Genomic DNA, 19,877 nt, shown 5'->3' with positions numbered 1-19,877 from the left:
TGTGTATTGTTTAAACTGGAATTTGGCCCATTTTGGACATTTCAGCCACTTCCTACAAAAGCTCTGCAAAGATAGAGACTTTGGCCGCATTACATTCTGGACTATCGGTTAGCTCTACACTGCAAAAACGCAAAATCTTATCAAGATTATTTGTCTTGTTTCAAGTCAAAAATGTCTTATTACTAGTCAAAATATCTCATTACACTTAAAATAAGACATGATCACCTCAGAAGTAACTTGTTTTTAGACAATTGTCTCTTGTTTCAAGTGAAAATTTGCTTGAAACAAGTGAAAATTTGCTTGTTTCAATGGCAAAATTTGCCAGTGGAAAAAGTGAAAATTCACTTGAAATAAGTGAAAATTAGCTCGAAACAAGAAACAAATTTTTGTGATCATGTCTTATTTTAAGTGTAATGAGATATTTTGACTAGTAATAAGACTTTTTGACTTGAAATAAGACAAATAATCTTGGTAAGATTTTGAGTTTTTGCAGTGTAGGAAACTAAACCTGCTTCCTCGGGCTCTTCTACGCTGCATTTCACCCTGAACAACTGCTGAACACATTTGTGGAAATTCTCAGTAAGAAAGCCCGGCTTTCTGACTCTTATGGACTGCCCTTGAAACCTGATATTTACTGTTGACAAATATTTGACAATCAAACTCTGTTGTAGCTGAACTGGAAAGCTCTTGAACTGACATTTCCAGGAATAAGAAAAATACACCACTGCACAACAACGCCCGTCAAGCCACTAGTGCTGGCAATTAGCTCTATCTACGTACTCATGCACACTGCACCAGAAACTGCTTTGGCAACTGTTCCCTCACGATAAACTTGATTTACTAAACAAAACAAAACCATCCAAAATGGACTGAGATATTCAAGGTTTAGCAACATTAGTTCCTTTTTTGCTGTGTTTATGTGTCCTAGGGTGATTTTATTCCTTTAACTGTACAAAATGTGACCCTACAAAATAAATAAATGAATATGTTTTGATGCTTTGGAGGCGATTACAGCTTGCCATGGTGAGTGCTGCACAGACGAAGCTGCCAAACCAGACAGTGCATTGTATTCTAAGCCGGGTGCTTCCCCTGGTACAGTTCAAAATTAATTAGACAGCAAAAAAGCTTTAAAAAGAATGATTGGGGGTGTGACAAGGCTTCCTGCCCTGTAATGGAAATTTGCAAAAAGTGGTTTAAGCATGACTGGGATTTTAGAACGCCTCAGCCGTGTGAGCTATATAATGTTGAGGGATCAACCGAGGCAACATCATTTCGGGTACGTCATTCAGAATTCTTAATAGAATATAAGAAATACACGGCCCGGTCTGCTTTCAGACTACCAGCATCCACAATGTCGTATTAGGGTGAGCCATCTGAGCAGCACTAATGGTATTGTGGTATTAGCGTGAGGAACAAAGAAACATGAGCGTGTGCTGGTGCACAGCGCTGCCCAAAGCCTCGGCAGCTACATGCTTTTTCAAGCCGACCAAAAATCATAATCACTCAACTGCTCTCTCAAGTTGCAGGCACAGAGGATGCATGATAATTGTATCAACGAAACAAATTTTGCGCCGCGGAGCATTTCATAAACATTTATCCCGCTGATAGTGCTGGTGAAAATTGGTGCACCACAGCAGAGAGTGAGAGCCATTACATAGGATGCACGGCTAACAGCTGCTGATGAACGAGGAGTGACGGGCGGTGATGGAGCCCCTCCATTAGAAAAACACAACCAGCTGTTATTTCTAAAGGGGATCATCTGCTTATTACTGTGATCTCCAGCAGGAATAGCCCGGCGCCGCATTATTTAGCATGGCAGGCGGCGCGAGCAAGGTGTGACTTTGTGATGAGGAGCGAAGACTTGAAGACTTGACTCTTGTTGATGAAAACTATGCTGAAAATTGTTCGTCAAAGTCAAGTTGGCATTGATGAAAATGAAGCAAATACTTAAAAAAAAAAACAAAAACAGATCACAAAATGTATTGACACTTTTGTCGATGAATAAAAGCGAGGCAAAAATGACATGAGGAGAAGGGCTGGGCAGAGATCCAGACAGAGGTAGGTGTTTTTGGTGGTGCTGAGTTTGTAGGTGCACACCGATGGATAGTCTTCATCTGATTGGGAAGTCACATTTTCAAGCTGATACACAAAAAACAAACAAAAAAAAAAAAAAAAAAAAAAAAACAATGTGCAGCAATGTTTCTGCCACAGCCAGTTTTTGAGAGAAAGAAAAAAACAGACATATGGATGCATTTCGCATTTCATGTCAAGGGGAAATAAGACCCGAGGCACGCTGTGTGGAGCAAAAACCACCCAAAAACAGCACCAACCTGTCATCCTGCAATACATGTTAAGGTAAGCATACTTAGAGCTAATTGTCTCTTGACAAGCCGATGTTATTTTATCAGCTAAACTGAGACGTGGATGTGTTTTCACTAAACTTGAAATTCAAGACAAGAAACAGAAAAAACACAGCTGTCCAAATATTGATTAGAGAACTGAAGCATTCCGAGATGCTAAGATGAGACTTTAAATTAGAAGAACACTTGACATGATAAGAGCAAACTCTTTCACGCTCATCAGAATTGTAATATGTACCAAAAAAACAGCGTATGGTTGAGGAAATATTTACACTGAGCTCTCAGTGCCGCATTCACCTCTTTGAAACTTAATGCTACACTATCTAGAAATATGATGGGGCAGAGGAGGAGGGATTTAGTGTAGAGACAACTTGAAGGTGTGTGTGTGTGTGTGTGTGTGTGTGTGAGCCAGAGAGAGAGATAGAAAGGCAGAGGAAGAGCGGACATGAGAGAGAGGGTTAGACTGCTTGTTCAAACTTAAATACCATGTCATCATAACAGCTTAATAGATATGTCCTCTAGGAATTGAGGACGTGGAGGAATCTGTGTGTATATATATATATATATATATGGAAAATTAATTTGAAATTCGAACCATAGCCTAATGTCAAATTAGACTATGGCTAAACCTGTTAGTTTTCACTGAATACATTTCACTGTGGATTTAGCCAACTAAAAATCCTGTCATTTTCGCTGCAAAAACTAAAAATCTTACCAAGATTATTTGTCTTATTTCAAGTCAAAAATGTCTTATTACTAGTAAAAATATCTCATTACGCTTAAAACAAGACATGATCACCTCAGAAGTAACTTGTTATTAGACAATTGTCTCTTGTTTCAAGTGAAATTTTGCTTGAAACAAGTGAAAATGTGCTTGTTTCATTGGCAAAATTTGTTTCTTGTTTCTAGCTAATTTTTACTCATTTCAAGTGAATTTTCACTTTTTCCACTGGCAAATTTTGCCAATGAAACAAGCAAATTTTCAAGTGAATTTTCACTTGAAACAAGTGAAAATTGTCTAAAAACAATTTACTTCTGAGGTGATCATGTCTTATTTTAAGTGTAATGAGATATTTTGACTAGAAATAAGACATTTTTGACTTGAAATGAGACAAACAATCGTGGTAAGATTTGGAGTTTTTGCAGTGTTCGTCAACTAAAACCAGATTTAGACTAAAATATGACCAGAAGTGAATGAATGGTGCTTCAATCAAAAGACCAAACCTAAACCCAACTTTGCTGTCAGAGGTAACACCGTGCTTCAGTGGTGTTGTGTCAGACGTCGCCACTGCAGCCAATTTAGAGGAGGTGACAAACACCAGATAGCGTTGGGTCGGATCTCACCATATTGTTTGCGTTTGTCATTACATTGCAAAGCCGTCCTTTGATTTGGCGGGGCGGTGCTTTGGCGTGGGCCGTAAATTGGCAATCAGGCTGTCACATTACCATTCAAATGGACACTGTAATGCTCCTGCGAGGAGGTCGTGGCCCTTCTCAGTGCAGGAGGGAATGCCATTATGTTGCTCTCTTACAGATCATTTACACTATCTTTGTGCGGCGGGGAGAAAATACGAGGATCCACCCCGCCTCCTGTTTTCGGCGGCATTGTGCATGTCCGACCCAGTTCAGTGCAACATTGATGTGGACATTTAATCAAGCTCTCTTTTACACCCATATGCCAGTCTCCCCAGACACCGGCGCCCAGAAGGAAAGAGTGCATCAGGATACATGAGCGGCGGCGAGAACGAGAGAGCAAATGTAAGAGTAAACCGGGGAGTCAGAGTGCATGTGGGTCTGAGAGAGAGGCGAGAGAGTGACGGCAGCTACGCGCTCGCGGTGAATAAGAAGCCATACCTCATGCACATAACTCAAGCCCTGCGTTCACCGGTGATAAGGCTGTCAGGATCCCGCATATATTATCATTGCATCTATTGTGAAATGCCCTACAAATGTCAACTCAAATGCGCACGCACATTTCTTTCATAGCTACGACTGTGGTGCTTCATGATTCAGCGGCGAAGCTTACTATGAAAATGTGTGAGACGCCCGCTTTATCTTCAGGGTTCTGTTACCGATGTCCTTTGGAGGCAAATTTGGCGCCGTTTGATCCAAACTCTTCATTTTAATGTGACAAACGTGGCATTCATGTGCCCTCCTGTGAGCCAACAAGCTCAACGGCGCGCCAACCCGGAATCACAAGTTCAGAAACCAGAAATTCAGGCATCCTTTATGAGCTCTGGTCTCTCTGAAAATCAATTCAAGTGATGTCAGAACCCACAAAAATGGTTTGATTCAAGTTTTTATTTACCGTTTTAAAGGAACACTCCAATGTATTTGAAATACACATGGTACATTGTGTAAGTAAGACAGCTTCGGAGTTTCTATAAGGTTTATTTTTTCACTTTGACGGAGCTAAGCCAATGACTCCCATAGACTTCAAGTCTTCATGCTACGAAATGCTACCCAAAGGAACTGAACCAGTGGACGTACGGAGGTGAAAATGGTATCAAACATCTTGTCTCGGTCTGGGTGAGTCGGAAAAATTTTATTTTGCAAAAAATGTCATTCCTTTAAAGGAAAGCTACATTCATATTTGGTATTTCCCCCTTTCTTGTGGACATCAGTTTTTCCCTGAGCTGACATTGTGAACGCAATGTTGTCGCAGGATGTAAATTCAAAAGACAGATGTACAGCAGTGAATGTACAATACTTGTTTTCCGATGAGACGTTATCAACTTACAAGGGCTAATTTTTTGCCAAAAGCCCAAGGTAATTTCCTGGCCTTGTAGCTCGGGCTGTGTGCTGGCGATGTTCTTTCAAGCCCAGCTCCTCTGTTTCCCTGATTTGAAATCGAAGCACATAGCCTTGCTCGGTGCCATGCTGTCCTGTCGAAGAAACAGCTGTTTGCATGAATCTTTAATGTACGCCCACATCGGCATGCCATTGAAGCAGATGAGAATCTGGAGGATCACCTCGGTCCCGGCTTTAAACTGTTTCAAGTTGCCGGCGTTTCAGAATGTCAAATGTCTCATTCAAGTGGAGCGCTCCACTTCTACAGGCGACAGGTCGGAAAAATGAAAACAGCTACAACAGTTTAGTCGAGTTAGGATGCAAACTACTGTGCATCCACCGGCATGTTGGAACGCCATTACCGGGGATCTAACCCTGGTATTAGAACCTTTGGATCAACACATGCAGAAAAATAATTGATTTTGCTGGCACCAGTGAAAACCGCATTCTCTGTTACTCTGGCTTTTACAAATAAGAAAATGTTGAAACAGGACATTTGAGAATTTACACTTAGAATAAAAGAATGCTGTGTGTATCTCCAGTCATATGAAGTGCACTCCAACATGGAAGTCATGGACTGTTTTCAGCTGTTCACTGACCAGCAGTCAAAGAACCTGGCTGAGCTTAAGATATTTGATTTTGCAAACACACACACACACACACACACACACACACACACACACACACACACATATTCGTTGCCTTTTTTGTATCACCCTCCTTGGTGAGCTTCGTCATTGATGTCTCAGTGTTTTGTTGTCTTAATTTTCTTTTTTCTCTTTTGGAAAGAGATGTTTTTAGAAGTCCCTCAGGGTTTAGCGTCTCGCCTACATAGCATGGACTTTTTTTTCCTTCTCTCCTTGCTCCAGAGCTTTAATCATCTGTGTGTAAAAAAAAAAAAAGAAAAAGCTCAAATAAAATAAGGGAAAATATAGCTGCAAGTGGCCACTGAAAGAGTCCAAGTGAAAGGCACTAAACCTTTTGGTGTATATGAATTCTGCGTGGTACATCCTGTCATATTTGTTGAGTCACTGTGAAAAGATGACATGTGCTAAAGTTCAACCGAAGTGGGGTAACAGCCATCCAATAATTTAATTTAATTTTGGCAGCTATTTGCAGGAAGCAGTGTGTAGTATCAAAAAATACTTGTGAGAAAATTTCAAATGGCACCCTAAGGTGTGTGCCATGACCAGATATACCTTTTGAGATCCACATGTCCACAAGCAAATGATAGCAAGAGATCCCTATGTTATGTATTTGTGTAATGTAATGTAATTGTCTGCTATGTGTCAGATATTTGAATTGTAACTTTAATGCCCCCACCCGCCTGCACGATGGCAGATTCCTCCCTAAATAGTTGCACATGACGTTTTGTGTTGTGCTTGTCTAATTTGCGCTGAAAGCTGATTGGCTGGTGACAGCCACGTTTTACACAGTACAACTACATCCTGTCAGATCTTGTTGAGTATTTTTGTAAAGATGTCTGCCAAAGTGAATCACACACGGAGCTGCTGCCATTTAAAGTTATTCTTATCAGGATTTTTGGGCACGAGACCAGTGAGCTAATAGAAGGTGAAATTTCTACCCAGACAGTGTCTCCAGCCTTGTATGAATACTGCAATATGCAAGTATTTTTTTTGAGACAGATGATGCTCTGAGGTTAGGTTTGTAGACGTCCATAAAAATCACAAGTTTGTGTTCTTGTGCTCATGTCATCTTTTTTTTTTTAATAATTAGATCAGTTTAAGTAACGTATGGCTTTGCCTCATACCACAAAATATGTCGTACATTACCTCAGAGTCACGACCTGCACATGCACACCACATTCAGATGGCATTCATGTCCATATGTTTATTTTATGTTTGTTTTTTGCTTGTTTGTTTGTTTTTTGTTAAACTTTTTGGGGTAATCCACATAAGCCAAATTTGAGATGAGATCATTTTTTTTTGGAAAAGTAGGGAAAAATCTGTCTTGGTCAAAATTAAAAATGGCAGACATTCTCATCAGTACAGACTCAGCAGGACCCAGTGAATCCAGGGAGAAGAGAACTGTATTTTTAGGAATCTGTTATAGGCCAAAATGTGAAATTGGTTATTATGGCGCCACCATCTGGCTGGCTGGCATAATTTTGTTACGAGGGCAGTAACTGTAATTTACAGAGCGGTGACTGTAATTACTTTTCTTGTAAGTTGGGTTGCTGTCACTGTTATAATTTCTGAGCTGCAGATACTTTATTGGAGAAAAACAAATAAACAAACAAAAAAAAAAAAAAACAGAGGAACAATCCAAACAGAAACAATAGGGTCCAAACACTGCATGATTGGACCCCTGAAAATAAACACCATAAGTTGGATATTCTGCTGTGCGCAAGAGAGCAATATGGCTGTCAATATGGCTGCAGGTTTACAATTGTTGTGTTTGGCGACGGCTGTCTGTATCACACAAGTGTGAAAAGCAATAATGCCACCAAAGTGCAACTGTTGGCGGTCAATATTTTCCCTCCTGATAAACCCTCTGGGCAGAAGCGTTCCTTGGTCTAGCCAACACAAACACAGCTTTGCAGTTTCAATCTGTCACAGTGTGTGAATATGAAGCCAGGAAAAAAAAAAAAAAAAAAAAAAAGAAAGGAGGAAAAAAACACTTGTCTTGTCACTCTACATTCTGAATTTCACACAGGAATCATCCAAACATGATTGCCCGGAAGATACAAGGCACTGAGATTATACGTCCCTTATCAATATCAGCAGGGTTAAAAACAACTCCCTGGCAAATGCTAATTAGTCTGTGTAGCTGCTATGCTGTGCATTTGATATTAATGTGACATCTTTGCAGGAGAACATGTTTTATGAATGCCAGACGTGACTCCTCTTGACAAAGCAACCTCAGAAAGCGAGTCTGAACTAAACACCCACAATCAATATAATTTGCCACAATTTTTCAATTAGGGGGAAAAAAAAAAAAAAGGATTACCTTCTACCCCGTAAAAGTCAAATGTGTTTGTAGGAGAGACTCTGCAGGTTGACATGGACTGGAGACAGGAACAAATCTTCCTCGGTTGAATCTGTGGAACAAAGAGAGAGAGAACATCCAACAATGAGGTTACTTCCCGGCTCCTGCGAGGCTCCTGTGTGTGCTGCCTGATGATCACACATCATGTGCACTGTGTACCTGTGCGCACACATGGACCTATCGAGCAGTGACTGATCATCATCAGTCATATTGAGTGCACTTGCGAGAGAATATGGAAACAGAGGTTTTGTCCAAGTTTCCATCCATCCATTCTGTGTTTCTACTACTTACTGCAAGTCCACCATCAACACTACCACACACACAGACATGCACGCACGCACGCACACACACACACACACACACACACTTAAAAACACAAAAAACACACACAGTAAACAAGTCTCCAATTCCCTAAGTAGCTGTAGACTCGGCAGACTCTGCTACCCAGTGGCTTACTTTTGAAGATGAATCTCCAGAGCCCCCTAAGGAAAGCAGCGCTTTGCCAGGGATGTCCAGGAACGCTAACTGTCGCTGTCTCTCTCCACACTCAGACACTGACGGCAGTGATGGGAAGGCGAGGCGCTCCCACACAGAGGCAGGGTAATTGGCTAGAGATGATGGGCCATAAACATACATCACAGGGGCGGCGAAGCGCCAAGCAGACAGCTAACTAAGGCTCTCTTTCTACTGCGCAGCTCTGTTTGTCATACACACATACACACTACCTACACACACACACACACACACACACACACACACACACACACAACACATGCGCCTGTGTTTGTGCTCAGTGATCATTGTCTCTCCCACCCTGGATATTCATGCTCTTTGCACACATGGGCTGTCCCTCTGTTATTATAACACATAGAGAAAACCCTGCCACTCCCTCCATTCAGCTCATCACCACACCACCACCATGGTGCACTCTGTATATTCTGAAAAGACCTCTCCTATTTCCTTGGCGTTAGGACCATAACCCAGAGGATGCTCTCTCCTGCCATTATCATCCAGGGATATATAATAAGCACTATCCATTCAAAATGCATCATCACCATAACAGATAGGATGCCCTCTCTCTCACCATTACTACCACCACACAGTGGTGGATAATGGGCTATCCATTCCCGCGGTGCTATCGCCATGGTGCAGACTTTCTTTCCATTACCATAACACTTCTGTCATAATAAGCAGGGAGAGCCTCCTAGTCATGACCACAGCTCTCCAAGAGGAGGTCAGTCGTGTCAGACTTTTGGCTCACATGCTGGTAATTGGGAGAAATAAGGCCAGGCGAGGAAATGGCATTGGCGCTTCCCTTTCTTCTCAGTGGTTTACTGTGCGAGGCAACATTTCCTACGCTCCAGTCATGCAGCTGAGCTACTTGAAACATTTTTAAGACAAGGAAATAATAAGAGATATGACGGACGGTGCAAGACTTTCCAGTTAATGTGTCTTACACAATGTACGGTATCATGGTGGTTTGCACAACCTAATGATGTCGCACCATAACGGGATCACGTTACATATATGCACAGCTATAACATTCTCTAATACTGGGAGATGGGATGAGGATTTTGGGGGAAAAAAAATCCAATCATTTATCTAATCCTCCTCTGGGTCTTCCAGATTGAGGCTGACAGGTCTTGCGTGACCACTGTTTTTCTGAGACAAACGCCAACCTGAAGACCCCCTCACTCTCTCAGCAGACTGGAACTTCACAGGGAGAGTAAAACCGATGGCAGGGAGTGGGAGGGACAAGGGGGTCCAGGCGTTGCTCTCATTATTCAGGAAGACACTCGAGGCCACAGGAAATAGCACACTTCATTTTTCTTGTCAAACTCCGGCTGGCTTAATGGCGTGTTCACAGCTAGTGGTGAGACAAAGGGATGGCGTGGCCGGGACAAGACGTGGAAAGAGTCCCGATAAAGACAGAGGCAGCTGTTCTAGCACGTACTCCCCTCACCGTTCATTTCACGGTAGACCACCTGAGTTGCTAAGTCATTGTTGGTGCTGAATGTATTACAGTGTCAAATAAATATGTCTCATCTTTCAGAGACGTCGACAGCAAGTATAGTGCGGCTATCTTTCAAAGAGGAAATGAAATATGGTCTTAATTATACCCTAACCATGGAGAGGCACAGATGTTCCTATTGTTCCTCCCATTTCACCTCCTCCTAAACCTTCCCTCATTATTGCCTTCATTACCGGTGCCATCGATATGGCATGCTGCTGCCAGAAAAGCTGGATGTATCCACAACTCATCATCCAAACACCAATTAATCATTCCCCAGCAATTATACGACATACCTTCCATTGATTCCAAACACAGTGCGGCCATTTCACTTCATGTGTTCACGAGGAGCTAGCCGGATGCAGGCATGCAAAGCAATCGCCTCCTGCTCTATATATGTGCTGGCATGGAACTGTGTTTTGATCAGAGAGATGATGGGGCAGGTGTTTTGGTAAAGCTCCATGTCAGCATGGAGCCTCATTCCATTGCATCCCAATCTACAGGCATGGTAGCGGGCTGCGGTGTCAGACAGCCTCTTTTGTTCGACTCCTAATTGGGGTAATTTATTGTCCTAACAGGCAGAGCAGCTGTGGCTTTACAGCATAGCACCAATTAAATCCAGATGCTGGAATGAAAAGATGGGGCTGAACGTGACTGGGGGACCAATCAATGATGTTAACTCAGATCTCCGGGAGATGAATATGACAGGCTGTAATGAGAGGTGCTTCTCAATGCATCGCTATTCCACTGATATTGAAAATATGCAATTTTGATGAGGATTCATGAAAACAGTCACAACCATGTCTCAGTCAGATGCAATGTATCATTTCTAATAATGGATGCAATTATCCGCCAAATTACACATAGAAACAAAAATCCGCAGGGACATCTGACAGCCTGGTGCTGGGATTGTGACTGCGTTGCAAACCCACAATTAAAGTACTGGCCTCTGAAATCTTATTCCAGCTCCACAATGTTCAAAGAGAACTTTTTCCCAGAAATGTCTTTGAAAGAGATCAGGTGAATATGAGTGTAAGATCTGGAGAATATGGGGCATAACTGAAGAAAATCAGGTCACTGTAAAGATTTCTCCAGGGCAAGGCTAACCCCGCCATACTGTGGTTGGCCCGCCTGCCTCTCCAGTCCTGGCTCTTTAGTCGACGAGCCCTGGGGACAGTCACAAATGTGAGTAACACAGAGGATGGAGGCAGGATGAGGTCACGACCTCGGAGCTCAGCTCACAGTGCATCCATACATACACAGAGTCTGCTTTGCCTCAAAACCCAGAGGACAAGACAGGGAGTAATGGGACAACCCTGGTGAAATCCTCATTTTTGTTCATTTGTCTTCTCTGTGAAGTTTTAATGAAGCGTTGGTCTGCGATTCTACTTGGGCCATTTAGTTGAAATGAAAGGTGTTTGTTGATGTAATGTGCAGACCAAGTGACAAATTAAATATCTCAGTGCCTCACACATTGCCCTAATCTCTTCCCTTACTGCGACACGCTGCTCTGGATTTAAGTGTCAATTTCATTTTAATTCAGTATGTGCTGATCTGGTGACTGTGAGTGTGTAGCAATTGCAAAGATAGCAGGGAATGCATAGAAGCAAAGTTTGTGGTTGCTCCTAAACAGAGATGAATGGAGTACATCTCAAATCTAAAATGTCCAAAATCTGTGTTAGCAGCGTTGAAAAACTGAGGTGAAGAAATGTCATATTTACTGTACTTGAGTGAGAGTTTTAAAAAATCTAGATGTGGGTCTAGTTTTTATATTAGGATCCAGATCTAGTTCTATTATTTTGGTTGTGGAATTACTTTTTATCCAGATGTAACAAAACAAAACTGTACTGCAGAAATGTAAAGTTTATACACACCAAATTAAACCTGATTTGTTTACCGAAGTGGTAAGTTTTCTAATTAACCACATTTAAAACATTCAATTCAATTAAATTAAAATAAAACATTTGAGAACTGAACTTCAAAGACAGATCAAGCTCGCTTTACAGATGTATGCTGAACAAGAAGCATAAGCTTCATAAGGCTGAAATTATGACTGACAGCCTCCTGTATGCTAATTAAATACATTTTGTTTTTGGGCAAATGCCAATAATAAGCTCAAATATTTTCTGAGTGGAAAAAAAAAAATGTAAACTACTGTTTGTTAGGATTTAGCTGAATCTAAATTTGCAGCCAGTCAACAAAAACAACCTCTGGGGTTATTCGTATTGATTGTACTTCAATCAGACACACAAATCAAACACACAAAGAGCACCAGTCTGTTTAATATAAAGTGAAGTTTAGCATATTCACCAGTGGACCTTGACTATGATCAATGGAATGAAGCTCCAATCATTCAAACCACCTCATTACCTCTTGAGGGTGAAGTGGCAAAAGTGCTTTTAAATTGTAGTGCACTATCTGATAAGTGCATTTTTTCCAATGAACAAGTAGGAGCAAGAGAACAAGTTAGAGTACGCAAAAGCTATTCACAAGTGTGTGATTCTTAATCTTGAAAAATACACTCAAGGGGCCGTATACAAAGTAGCCGGACTGCGTTTCCGCCCTTCTGGTCCAGTGGAACGGGATCTTTATACAGTATACTGAGGAAGTGAAGAGAGGGTGTGTGATGAGGGCCCGCTTGGCACCAGTGAAGTGCACAGCGGCTGAATGAGCCCTCCTCTTGAGATGAAAGATGGAAAGAGTTCATACACTTGTACATCTCTGTGGCTCCGTCCTCTATTAGAATTCATTCTCAGTCTGGAGCCCTCCTGAATCCTATTACCTCCCCCATCGTACAACTGACTTCAAACCCTGAAGACAAAATAAAATACCTGTTTGCTGTACCCTTGACAACAGCAGCTTGCTCATCCCTCTAACCTCTCTTTCTCCCCCTCACTCTCTCAGAGGAAGTTTAGACTTTATTTGAAAGCTGAACGCTGAGAGCGTCCTGAACAAAAAGAACGCCAGGAAACCTTTAGTGTTTCATGAGAATAAAACGCTCTGACCCAATTAGCCGTCTTTGTTAAATAAAACTCCACTAGCCCTCATTTAAACCAGCAGATACCCCTCCACCCCAGCCCCTGCCTGTGTTTTTACAGTACAAAGTGATTACAGATTTAATTAGCTGAGGACCTTGCTTCAGGGACACTCCTAAATCCATATTGATATTTCTGCCGAGTTTGGAGATAGAGGCCCGGCCGTGTGATGATCACTTACAGGGGAGGCTGCAGAAAAAAAAAAAAAAAAAAATGAAATGAAAAGATGATTTGCAACTTTTACCCGCTTGTGTTTACTTTTCCCCCTGAGGCTAATCTTTCTGTTGCAGGATGATGCTGGGAATTATGCATAGAGCGTGGCAATGATCAATGCTGTCTCGCTGCTAGTGCTTGGATTTAAATAGGCCCGCTGTCAAGATAACAGGTTTTCTGTTTTTGACATCTGAGAATATTCCACTGCTAATCTGCCGAAATTTGTTAAGTGTCTCCAGACCTTAGCCCCTCGTTTAAAAAAAAAAAAAAAAAAAAAAAAAAAATCAGCGTGCACGATAAGGATGGAGCTGAAGTGAAAATAGCCGCGTTCAACCTTTCCTCAGTGGATGCTTGAAACAATGCCTTCCTGTGCTCGCACTTCTCAAACGCAGAGCGGTTGACGATGTACGCCACGTTTCTGGGCTCGTTTTTGTTTGATGTGTTTTTCTTCTCCCATGGATAAGTGGCCAAATGTAGACAAGACTGTCCATTGTATCTTCACTGCCAGGGAAGTTACAATGGAGTTTGAAAGCAGGTTTTTTTTTTTTTTTTTTTTTTTTAGCTATCTAACACATCAACAGTGTCAATCAGAAACAAAGAACAAGGGCTTCTTTCAACATTCACTTTCTAGACTTGCATTGATGTTCAACAATCATACAGGGAGAAATCCATCACGGAAGATGCAAAAACACCACCAGCAGAAGATATGTTGCCTCTCACTCTCTCGCCGCTACCACCAACAAGTCCAGGCATCTTCTCTGGAGGATGTCGAAAGGTATTCTGGGAAATGTAGGATATCAGCTTAAGCAGACAAGGCGTGGTTGAGGGAAAGCGTGTCCACCAAAAAAGTAAATTACAACAAAATCGCTCCCAAAAACTCCCTGCTGCAATGCATTAAAAAAGTTACAGGATGATCTAACGGCATGGTATCTGAGCATGGAATCTTCTTTTATCTGCAAATTAAAAATTAAAATATTCTTTTCTTTTCATGGTGGGGCAATAGGACTCTTTAGGAGTGCCCTGGAAAAACCCGGTCAAGGCATGAAAGCCTTCGACAAAACAGTGATGAGGGCTCAAACTAAATGTGTCAGTAGATATGCAGGCTATTTTTTTTTTTTTTTAACCCTCGCAGGTATGAAAATGTAATAAAATTATGTTAATTTCAAAGGGGCGAGAAGAAGCCTGCTGCGGTTTTCTTTCATCAGGGCTGCAATAAACACGCGGTGTCGGTGGCCTGTCGTCACGCCGAAGGAGTTGTGGGATGATGTGCCGGAGCCGGTAAAGAAATGAAAATGTGGAGAGGGAGTGCGGAGGTGTCAGGGCGGCTCGTCAAACTCCCCGCACGTATGAATATTTCACCACCCATACACACGCAGCTTTCCGCCCCTCACTGCTCCCCTGGAGATGGAGTGGGGGACAGACAGCGATAGATAGGCGGATAGATAGACAGATAGACAGACCGATGGATAGACAGAGAGTGGAGAATACCCGCCGCACACCTCCCCCTTTCACACCCCACCCCCCGTCACCCCCACCCCCCCACCCCCCACGGATACCTGTCTCAGGCTTCATCTTGCAGCCCCAAATTTCAGCAGGCAGCGCTGACAGGAGGAGCTCTCCACAGCTGACAGCATCGCCTTCCAGCACCAACGGGGGCTGTCTGAGAGCTCACCCACATCACACCAGCAGGTAACGCCCAGGACAGACACACACACACACTCACTCAATCACTCACTCACTCCCAATAGACCACACACACACACACACACACACACACGCAAACACACAGTAGCTACAATCACGCACATTACAAGTCCAACGGATAGCGTGAGCTGCCACTGGACAGTCAGCTTGGCATGTATTTAAGCACTTATCCGGGGCGGGAAACTGCATCTTCTGTGGACAGGCGTCAGTGTGTGCAAAAACCTCAAATTCGCCATCAACGTTTTACCTTCCAGAGTAGGAAACTCTAGCAGTCGCAGGGAAAAATGATCACCATTTGGTTGGAAGATGGTGCTCATTTTCCACCCCTAAGAGACACACATGAACACGTACATTCATTCCAACACGGCGACACAGAATACACACGGCGAAAGCACAACCCGCCAGTTATCAATGAAACCGCTGAGTGGTGAGATACTCATCCTCCAGCGAGCTGCTGGTTTGGTTAAAAAAAAAAAGAAAAAAGAAAGAAAAGGAATTATTGTCAAAAAGCCTTTTGCTGACAACTCTCCAGGATCGGATAACCTCCACCTCTTCCGGGAATAGAAATCACAAAGCAAGTAACTATTTAAATTTTTAGCATTTAAAGCGGCAATGTGTGTATTTTGGGATTTAAAATAAGTGGAAAAAATAATCATCGTTACTTCTGTGAATAGAATCTCTCTGTTCATTACTCTTGACAAACATTTTTGAGGCAAAGTGAACACATGAGCCCAGCGAATGCCTCTCTCACTATTGTAAATGTGATCTGCTGGGATCACCGCAGTGCAACGGTTAATTTCTAGCTCCAGATAGAGCTCTTGAAATCCAATTTTCCCCTTGGGGAACTTTATTAATTCAGTACTAAAGATATATAATGGACTTCTTTTTATTCTCCAGAGGTTTTGAATACCCTCTCTGCCTCCAAAACAATGTATTGGGGCTTTATATAAACACACAAAAAATGTAGCAGACTCTATTACGGTATATTAAACAGATGGTTTCATTTTTGGTGGCTTCATGTTAAGTGCTAAAGTATGTTGTGTTGTCGTGTAGTGATCAATACATTGGAGCCAAAAAAAAAAAAAAAAAAAAAAAAAAAAGTTGCATCAGATGAACTGAGGTTTACAAGGGGCTGAGCAGGGGCTGTTAGGATGGTAAATCTAACCAGAGGCACTTACTTCCACTGTGTATCCTATGGGCCATTATTGGTGGGTGCACTCACACATCAAAGTGGCAGGGGTCTTCCAGGCTAAAAAGAAATAAGAAACACAGGACCATTAAATCACAGTGAAATACCCTCCTCTGCGCAACACACTCACGTGCACACGCACACACACACACACTTAAAGACGATAGCGTAAGCACTGTGAACAGAGTTTAGGACCTAGAAAGAGAGATAGAGAGAGAGAGAGAGAGAGGAAGGGAGCGCAACATTGATTTTCCTCCTCTGAAGTGCCAGTTCATCATTCTGTGAGACACACTCTATCGATCCCCTGCCTTTAGTTTGTTTGTAATTTTGGGGGCTCAAAACCGTTCGCAAAGATAGATCCTCCTTATGTGCCACTTGCCTCCGAGATGACGGATGGGGGGATCAAAGGATGTGTGGAGATGACCTCATTTTGCGAGGTGCTATTCACTCACTTGGTTTTTGTGACCTTGTTTAAAAAGGAGCTTCGCGTGACTGGGTACAGGGGCATTTAGTCTCCGAGTGTTGATCACAGCGGTGCCGAAACCAAGCCTCAGTGAGCTACGGTGGTAGCCAAGAGTCCCATTCGGTGGTATCATTCCACATCCATCCCACTTAAGCGCTGTAGACAATCATTTTAAAAATGTTACATCGTGGAGCTAAATTTATATTTTAAAGCTGCGGTAGGCAAGCTTTTCATGTAAAAATACACTTGCTTCCTTCCTCTACCTCACAGAGTGGGCCTGCAGTAGAGTAAGGTGTCCCATCCTCCCTGAGACACTGTGCATTCACTCTATTGGGCCAAATAACATTCTGACAAATAAAAAAATTTAAGAGTGAAACACAATTGCCTCCTAAAGAGCAATTATCTGTCTTGTTTCTCAGTCCAAAGACAGCTGGACTGGATGTTAGATGTGCTGCCTCACTGATCCCTTTGGTATCTTTTGGTATAAAGCATCCCAGACTGGCTTGCTCAGTAAACATGGCATTGCTGTGTGCAGTTTACTGACATGATGTTAGATCATTTCTAGGTATTGGATTTTGGAAGTTTTTCTACCGTCATTTGCAGCCGCTGATGTGCTAAGTTGCCTAATGCGGCATTAACAGCGTAACTCCAAAGCCTCTCAACCAGTTAATAACGAGATCATTTCTTGTAACTTCTGACAACAGACAAAACAGCCAAATTCTAATTTTACAAATCCCTCTTCTTGGAGGTGGTAGCACTTCAGCGAGGATGTGATAAAACGGTGTGACTTCTGCAGAGTGTGTAAGGTTAAAATCCCCAGCCAAGTCTTCCTCCAAGACTTCCTTCAGTCTACGAGTCAAACATGAGCATCCTGGAAGCCTGAGTTATATTTAGTTGCACAGGTGGTGGATTGCTGGGTGGATCACATGTGTTTCGTTGAAACTGTGAATACTTCTCCCCTGGCCTGTCAAAAGAACGTATGAGCAAGCAGAAATTACATAACGGTTTTCACTGCCAACGTTAACTCGAGCAGGAGCGCGTTCATTCCACCCCGTTTTCCATTGTGAACTCCAGTGAGCAGCTGGAACGTCCTCGATCTGAGAGCGAGCCACCCACACACGACCTTACCTTAACATCTTCTGTTCTGCATCCTCTCTCTCCCTCCCTCTCATATTCTAAGCAGCAGAAAACTAAGTCTGCATTCATCACCTCAGAACACCTTCAGTGATACCGAGAGAATACCACAAGGTCATTATGCTCGAATACAATGCAGCAATCCCAGGAAAGCATCTTTTAACACAATGGTTCTAACATCAGTCCAACCATGTGCTTCCGATGCCAAAGAATATGCAGGTTTTTATCCCAACCAAACAATGAGCAGATGATTTCATGCCGATTCGCACACCCCCAACCTGAGAGGAAGGAACTATTCAGTGAAATCAGCTGGTGTAGTGATTGGTTGGAATGGAAACCTGCATCCTCTCGGGTTTGCGAATTACTGTTTTAATGGAAGCTGCACAAATGCCACGTAACTGTTGATGTGCTTTGCCACGGCAGTCAAAATCTGCTGAGCATTTGGTGGTTTTTTTGTTGTCCCGCATTTTAAATCCCTGTTCAGGTTTTGTTGTCAGGACACAGCATGTAATGAAAAATACTGTACGATGATCACTGTTGCTTGGGCGATGGTTTTATCCCATCTGTTCTCTTTGGGGTTATGTTTCAAGTTGAGGTTCTGGTACTAAAAATGTTTTAATCATAATATAATCATTACTTCTAAAACATTTAGACTACACTTATTTTAGTTTTACATATTAGTAAGACTAGATTACAATGTTCATTTTAATTTCATAGTGGTTGTAATTTCCTTGCTAATTGCTAATAATAATTTATTCACTGTTAAATGACTATGGAGGAATCACTGATATTTATAAACTTGTGATTTTAGTACAAAGAATACTATTGCTCTAGAGCTATGAGAAACCATGTCGATGTAGTGGATATTGGTCCTGGTGCATTCATTGTAATGAGCATGCATCCTCAGAGTTACCAGCAGTGAAATGATTGACAGCCTCCAGGCTAGCAGTGGAGGTCATTCATGTGAACTGAGCAGGGGAGTGTCACATCCTCCAGATGCTCTTGCCATATTTGCTGCCCACAGGCAGTCTATCTGGGGTGCTTCTTCCCTTCCCTGCTCCCCAGGTTTTTAAAACATCGTTTATGTCTAATGGCCGTGCTCATTATCCGCATCTGAAAAACACACTCTGGTCATTACCAGCCACATTTGCAGTCAGGCTTCATGCCGAAATCTCTTGTTTGAGTCATCCGTCACAGCCCCATTCCTTGGCAGTTGGCACTACAAATGACGCAAAGCGCAAATCTTCTAATTATCTGCAACTGTCTTTATCTGCTTATACTGCCAGTGAACGTGTTTTGACAAGGCTGCTTTATTGGAGTAGAGAGAAACCTGATCTGAAACAACATCCATCATGTTGAGGCTGCCGAGGCCACTTGGGGGACTACATAGGCAGCAGTGCGCTAAGAATTGCACTTTACCTTGGCACAATCCTCTTGTGTACAGGCAAAGTGGGAGAGAGGAAGGTTGTGCATGAGTGAGAGTGAGACAGAGACAATAGCACTCAGCTCTGTTTCATTATTTACTTGTACCGCTGTCAGATATGGACAAGTGATCTTTGGTATACTGGGGGAAAGTGCCCACAGAATCCCTCCAGAGTCTAGTAGATCAAAAGTTCATTTGAGAACCTCGAGTTCCACTTTTGTCACTTGACCTGGAACAGGAGCACGGCTCGCTATATCTACGCTAATACAGGAAAATAAATAACTGCTTTGGAATCACAGCAGTGCACTTTTTTTAGATTGGGCATATTTCTTTAGAGAAGCGGAGAGTTGTGTGGGTGTGCAACAGCCTGTCCAAGTAAGAAATAGAGAGAGTGTGGGTGGGGGAGCATGCTGGCTATCCTTTGTCAACTGCTCGCTGCCATTTAATGGCCTGTAAACCCCTTTGCTGGAAAAAGAACAGGCAATTAGCATACTGAGTGGATTACAAGATTGCTCTGACTCCTGGATTAATGTGTGCACTTAATCT

General features: G+C 42.5%; 1 protein-coding gene across 3 annotated transcripts in view; it reads right to left on the bottom strand.

The window, feature by feature from the left end:
• The window catches only part of LOC115361204 (alpha-1,3-mannosyl-glycoprotein 4-beta-N-acetylglucosaminyltransferase C-like), a 109,683-nt gene that overhangs the window by 42,855 nt on the left and 46,951 nt on the right, over positions 1-19,877 (bottom strand). For all 3 annotated transcript variants that reach the window (XM_030054558.1, XM_030054559.1, XM_030054560.1), the window contains 2 exons: positions 16,301-16,371; positions 8,121-8,211 (listed from right to left, as the gene is read on the bottom strand). The gene's annotated coding sequence lies outside the window, so the exon portion shown is untranslated. The remainder of the gene's footprint in view (positions 1-8,120; positions 8,212-16,300; positions 16,372-19,877) is intronic.

The sequence above is a fragment of the Myripristis murdjan genome, chromosome 6 (genome assembly GCF_902150065.1).
Source record: "Myripristis murdjan chromosome 6, fMyrMur1.1, whole genome shotgun sequence".
NCBI lineage: Eukaryota > Metazoa > Chordata > Actinopteri > Holocentriformes > Holocentridae > Myripristis > Myripristis murdjan.
Note: the sequence above shows the minus strand (reverse complement) of the source record. Positions and strands in the feature narration are given on the sequence as shown.